Here is a 5,878-nt window from a genome sequence, read left to right on the forward strand (position 1 = left end):
TCTGCAAATAGTGATAATTTCACTTCTTCCTTTCCAATTTGTATCCCCTTGACCGCCTTATGTTGTCTAATTGCTCTAGCTAGAACTTCAAGTACCATATTGAAAAGATATGGAGAGAGAGGACAGCCTTGTCTAGTCCCTGATTTTAGTGGGATTGCTTCATGTTTCTCTCCGTTTAGTTTGATGTTGGCTACCAGTTTGCTGTATATTGCTTTAAGGATGTTTAGGTATGGGCCTTGAATTCCTGTTCTTTCCAAGACTTTTAGCATGAAAGGATGCTGAATTTTGTCAAATGCTTTTTCTGCATCTAATGAGATGATCATATGGTTTTTTTCTTTGAGTTTGTTTATGTAGTGGATAGCATTGATGGATTTCTTTATATTGAACCATCCCTGCATCCCTGGGATGAAGCCTACTTGATCATGGTGGATGATCGTTTTGATGTGTTCTTGGATTCGGTTGGCAAGAATTTTATTAAGTATTTTTGCATCAATATTCATAAGGGAGATTGGCCTGAAGTTCTCTTTCTTTGTTGGATCTTTGTGTGGTTTTAGTATCAGCATAATTGTGGCTTCATAGAACGAGTTGGGTAGAGTTCCTTCTGTTTCTATTTTGTGGAAAAGTTTGAAGAGTATTGGTGTTAGGTCTGATAGAATTCTGCACTGAAGCCATCTGGTCCCGTGCTTTTTTGGCTGGGAAACTTTCTATGACCCTTTTTATTTCTTCAGGTCTTATGGGACTGTTTAGATGATCTATTTGATCCTGATTTAGTTTGTGTGTCTGATATCTGTCTAGGAAACTATCCATTTCCTCCAGATTCTCCAGTTGTGTTGAGTATAGGCTTTTGTAATAGGATCTGATGATTTTTTTAATTTCCTCAGTTTCTGTTGTTATATCTCCCTTTTCATTTCTAAGTTTGTTAATCTGTATACTGTCTCTGTGCCCTTTGGTTAGTCTGGCTAAGGGTTTATCTATCTTGTTGATTTTCTCAAAGAACCAGCTCCTGGTTTTGTTGATTCTTTGTATGGTTCTCTTTGTTTCTACTTGATTGATTTCCGCCCTGAGTTTGATGATTTCCTGCCTTCTACTCCTCCTGGGTGAAAGAGCTTCTTTTTGTTCCAGGGCTTTCAGGTGTGTCATTAAGCTGTTAGTGTATGCTCTCTGCATTTTCTTTTTGGAGGCACTCAGGGCTATGAGTTTTCCTCTTAGCACTGCTTTCATTGTGTCCCACAGATTTGGGTATGTGTCTTCATTTTCATTAAGTTCTAAAAAGTCTTTAATTTCTTTCTTTATTTCTTCCTTGACCAAGGTATCATTGAGTAGAATATTGTTCAGTGTCCATGTGTATGTGGGTCTTCTCTTGTTTTTGTTGCTATTGAAGACCACTTTTACTCCATAGTGATCTGATAGGAGGCATGGGATTAGTTCCATCTTCTTGTATTTGTTGAGGTCTGTCTTGTGACCAATTATATGGTCGATTTTGGAGAAGGTACCATGAGGTGCTGAGAAAAGGGTATATTCTTTTGCTTTAGGATAGAATGTTCTATATATATATATCTGTTAAATCTAATTGGTCCAAAGCTTCAATTAGTTTCACTGTGCCCCTGTTCAGTTTCTGTTTTCCTGATCGGTCCATTGAGGAAAGTGCAGTGTTGAAGTCACCCACAATTGTGTTAGGTGCAATGTGTGCTTTGAGCTTTAGTAAAGTTTCTTTTATGAATGAGGGTGCCCTTGCATTTGGAGCATAGATGTTTAGGATTGAGAGTTCTTGTTGTATTTTTCCTTTGACCAGCAAGAAGTGTCCCTCAGAGTCTCTTTTGATGACTTTGGGTTGAAAGTCAATTTTATCTGATATTAGAATGGCTACTCCAGCTTGTTTCCTGAGACCATTTGCTTGTAAAATTGTCTTCCAGCCTTTTACTCTAAGGTAGTGTTTGTCTTTGACACTGAGGTGTGTTTCCTGTATGCAGCAAAATGTAGGGTCCTGTTTATGCATCCAGTAGGTTAGTCTATGTCTTTTTATTGGGGCATTGAGCCCATTGATGTTAAGAGATATTAAGGAATAGTGATTATTACTTCCTGTCATTTTTGACATTATTTTTTAAATTTAATTGGTTAACTTCTTTTGGGTTTGATGAAAGGTTAATATCTTGCTTTTTCCAGGGCGAAGTTTCCCTCCTTGTATTGGTGTTTTCCTCCTATTATCCTTTGTAGGGCTAGGTTTGTGGATAGATATTGGGTAAACTTGGTTTTGTCATGGAATATCTTAGTTTCTCCATCTATGGTGATTGAGAGTTTTGCTGTGTATAGTAGTTTTAACTGGCATTTGTGTTCTCTTAGAGTCTGCATGAGATCTGCCCAGGATCTTCTAGCTTTCATAGTCTCAGGTGAGAAGTCTGGTGTGATTCTGATAGGTCTTCCTTTATATGTTACTTGGCCTTTTTCTCTTACTGCCTTTAATATTCTTTCTTTGTTTAGTACATTTGGGGTTTTGATTATTATGTGACGGGAGGTATTTCTGTTCTGGTCCAGTCTGTTTGGAGTTCTGTAGGCTTCTTGTATATTCATGGGCATCTCTCTCTTTAGGTTAGGGAAGTTTTCTTCCATAATTTTATTGAAGATATTTGCTGGCCCTTTCAGTTGTAAATCTTCACTCTCATCTATGCCTATAATCCTTAGGTTTGGTCTTCTCATTGTGTCCTGGATTTCCTGGATGTTTTGGGTTACAAGCTTTTTGCATTTTGCATTTTCTTTAACTGTTGAGTCCATGGTTTCTATGGTATCTTCAGCATCTGAGATTCTTTCTTCTATCTCTTGTATTCTGTTGTTGATATTTGCATCTATGTCCCCTGATTTCTTCCCAAGGTTTTATATCTCCAAAGTTGTCTCCCTTTGAGTTTTCTTAGTTGTTTCTACTTCTGATTTTAGATCCTGGATGGTTTTGCTTAGCTCCTTCACTTTCTTGTTTGTGCTTTCTTGTAATTCTTTAAGAGATTTTTGTGTTTCCTCTTTCATGATCTCAGTCTGTTGACCAAAGTTCTTCTGTATTTCTTTAAGTGATTTTTGCATTTCCTCCTTATTGGCTTTTGTATTCTCCTGAATTTCTTTCAATGATTTTTGTGTTTCCCTTGTAAAGGCTTCTAACTTTTGATCCATTTTCTCCTGAATTTCTTTAAGTATGTCCTTTATGTGTTCCTGTACCAGCATCATGACCAGTGATTTTAAATCCAAATCTTGTTTTTCTGGTATGATGGGGTATCCAGGACAAGCTGTTAAAGGAGAATTGGGTTCAGATGCTGCCATATTGCCTTGATTTCTGTTAGTGATGTTCCTGTGTTTGCCTTTTGCCATCTAGTTCTCACTGGTGTTAGTTGGTCTTGTCAATGCTGGACTCACCAGTGCAAGCTGCCTCTTCCCAGCTAGCCTCTGGTGCACAGCTGACCTCCTGCACTGCCTGGAGACAGGGTGCTGTGGCCAAGGCTGCTCAGATCCTGAAGCAAACACCTGAAGGCTCCCGCCTGGGGCCTGCTGGACCCACCAGAGCACACTGACGCCTCCCAGCCGGCCTCCCGGGTGCCCCTCTGGCCTCTTGCAGAGCCTGGAGATGTGGTGTTGCAGCCCAGGCTGTTCTGGATCCCAAAGCGGAGATCTGAAGGCTCTTGCCAGAGGCCTCAGGGCTTGAACCTAAGCTCTGTGGGGCCGGACCCACTGGAGCAAGCTGTGTACTCCCAGTCTGCCTCCAGGTGCACACCAGGCCTCTTGCACTTCCTGGAGACTGAGTGCTGTGGCCCAGGCTGTTCAGATCCCGAAGCAGACACCTGAAGGCTCCTGCCGGGGCCTGCTGGACTCACCAGAGCACACTGACTCCTCCCAGCTGGCCTCACGGGTGCCCCTCTGGCATCTTGCAGGACCTGGAGATGTGGCGTTGTAGCTCAGGCTGTTCTGGATCCCGAAGCAGAGATCTGAAGGCTCCAGCCAGAGGCCTCAGGACTGGAACCTAAGCTCCGTGCCACCGGAGCAAGCTGTGCGCTCCCAGTCTCCCCTTCCTTTTCTTTCATCAAAACCTTCCCATATATCCCTCCATACATTATATATATTCCTAAATACAACCAGCTCAGTCTGTATAATGTTACTCATATGTATGGTTTCAGGGCCTACCATTTGGTATTGGCATTTTCTTTCATTGGATATTGTTTTTGGTAAAGTTCTTTAGAGAAACAGAACCAGTGAGTGAATATATATTGTGATATTGGCATGCATGATAGAGGCTGGGTAGCCTTATCAACAGACATGCATACCAGAGATGGCAGAGAAACTCAGTCCATAAAGATGAATATATCAGCAGTCCCAATCTACTACTGAAAGCTTCTGTTATGAAAGTTTGGATACTTTCTGGAGACTTGCAGATGTTAAGTCTAAGTTGGAAGGTTGAAGAAGCTGGAACCTGATGTCAATGGAGAATGGTGGGCATGGCAGCATCAGCATCAACATGTACTCAACTGAAGAAAAGCTGCAAGTATCACTGTCTTTTCATGGGACCTCTTTATAACTGAGCTGCTGTTGGAAGTGCTGGAGGTGTGGCTCTGGCTGGGAGGACAGAAATATCTATGCCACACAGCATATTTGCCTGTTCAACATTTTGGAGGTGGACAAAAGTCTTCCAGCTCTCCTGCCCAGGACAGGGTAACACTACAAATACAAGTCATGTGCCTCAAAGGAGAAAGGAAAAGCCTCTTGTAATTGTGAAGAAACTATTCAACCTGACCAAATTGAGTTCCACTTTATCAATCTTACTGTATTATTTCCTTTTCTCATGCTATGACAAAATATTTGATGTGCGAACTTAGGGAGGGTTTGCTCTACTTTACAATATAAGGGTACAGTCTATCATGAGAGGAAGGTATAGCATCAGGAACAGGAGGTTCACAGTGCCTTTGCAGTCAGAAAGCGGAGAGATTAATGCTCGTGTTCAGCTCACTTTCTCATTTCATTCCACATAGGCCCTGCCCATGGGATGATGCCACTCATGTTCCAGATGGGTCTTCCCTTCTCAGTTACCCCTTTTTAGAAACACTGATAGACACAGGAGGAGGCATACCCCCATCAATTTAACAGTGAAAGCATCCACCACACTTTTCTAGCGTCCTACTTTAAAATATTACATGTTAGTATAGAATTTCTTTGAAATCTTTCTGTAAGCACTATACTCCACTTTCCTAGCTTTTATGAACATGAAAATGTGCTGTTTTGCAGTATCTCTACCAGCTTATCTCCACACAGGTTATCTTACATAAGGTTTGCCATTTTATCTTATAGCCATGAATTAATGTAGTCACCATTTTCTAACCTAATATAGAATTTCTCTGGAGCATGCATAGTCAGCTTCCTACCACCACACCCTGCCGCTATTACTATGCACAACAGGATCACATCCATGTTGATGGTAACGTATTTTAGATCTTATTACTTTTCTTTGAAATGGTTTTCAGTCCTCAAGTCACTTTCTAAGGAACATGTTGCAATGGCAATAGTACCTGTCTTCAGTTCAGTGCTTGCTCTGTGCTAAGCACCTGGCCCTCATCATCTCCTCATTCACAAGCTAGGAGGCAGCTGTTAATCTCCCCTTTCACTGGTGGTGACACTGCATAGGCCAGGGTCACCCAGCTGCTAAGCTGAAGAGCTGGCATTTGAATTCAGAGGCTGATAGCCCAACACCAACATGGCATATTCTACCTTTTGATGTAAATCCTGCATTTATTTGACTGTGCATTGGGCACAGTACTTGTGCCTAACAAAACTATTTTCACTGTTCTTCCTTAATTTTTCAGTCTCCTTACAGGACAACGAGTACCAGTCCTTAGGCCTGAAGGCCAATTTC

This window comes from Apodemus sylvaticus, chromosome 15 (genome assembly GCF_947179515.1).
Source record: "Apodemus sylvaticus chromosome 15, mApoSyl1.1, whole genome shotgun sequence".
In the NCBI taxonomy this organism is placed as follows: domain Eukaryota; kingdom Metazoa; phylum Chordata; class Mammalia; order Rodentia; family Muridae; genus Apodemus; species Apodemus sylvaticus.